Source organism: Pygoscelis adeliae, unplaced genomic scaffold, assembly GCF_000699105.1.
Source record: "Pygoscelis adeliae isolate BGI_AS28 unplaced genomic scaffold, ASM69910v1 Scaffold357, whole genome shotgun sequence".
NCBI lineage: Eukaryota > Metazoa > Chordata > Aves > Sphenisciformes > Spheniscidae > Pygoscelis > Pygoscelis adeliae.
This window is the reverse complement of record NW_008825159.1, coordinates 48,805-49,864: the sequence shown is the minus strand read 5'-3', so window position 1 is coordinate 49,864 and position 1,060 is coordinate 48,805.

Below are 1,060 nucleotides of genomic sequence, written 5' to 3'. Positions count from 1 at the left end.
GAGTTGCAGACTTCTCCTGGAGGAGCTCGGCTCGATTTAAACAGTTTGCTGGGGCAAACCCAAGGGATCCCCCACTGCCTTCCCGCCCCCCCCTCGATCTCTGAAATCTCAGCAAGATCTGGGGTTTTCTTTGGCATTTGGCTCTTTTTTTTTTTTTTTTTGAAGTTTAAAACTGCTGTGGGCCGTCTGCCCTTTCTCCTTGCTCCCAGCAGCGCAGCCAAAGCTGCTCAGACTTTCCAAACATGAGCGGGACGCAGCCCAGGCCTAAATTTGTCCCGGAAAAACTATGAGCAGCTGAAAGAACAGGCAGGAGGTGGGGGGAAAAAAGGAAGAAAGGGGAAAAAAACCCAACTTGCTTTTGCAATAAAGCCCCTGTGTGTGTCAGGGCTCATGGGATTTTTTTGCTTGAAAATGTATTTCAATCCCCCCCGTCCTCCTCCACAAGGTGGATGGCGATTAAGCAAAGCCGAAAGCTCGGTCGCACATGCACTGAAATAACCGTTCTCTGCCCAGCACGTGGCCTGTTTGCTGGCATCGTTGACCCCTGTGCCATCAGAGGCCACGTTTGCCAGGAGCCATGCAGCCTGGGGGTGCCACGATGTCAGCCCTTCGTCTCTGCTGAGGACAGACCCTGGCATGCCTCTGATGGGATACCCCTCTGAGGTGATGCCTCTCCCTGTGGCTCCATCAGGGTTTGCCCCAGGGCAGGGTTATTTCCCTGGGAAAAAGAGGAATTAGGGATTTTGCTTTTCTCTGCCTGCCCCATCATTTCTCCTGCTTTCTCCACCAGGGATCTGCAGGCAACCAGCGAGTTTTCAAAGCCCCATCAAGCATCTCCGCTCGCTCCTGGGGGTCAGCGTGGAGGGGACCGAAGGCCATCGCCACCTTGAATGCGCGGCTGCCACTTTCCAAGTTGCCTGTCCCCCCTGTGCCGCTCCATCGCCTTGCAGGGGTTTACAGGGAGCTGATCCAACTGGCCAGCAGGTTTTCTTCCTTTTTTTTTTTTTTTCCCCTTCGCTGATGAAATCAGCCCTTAATAAAATCACATCAGGCCCCGATG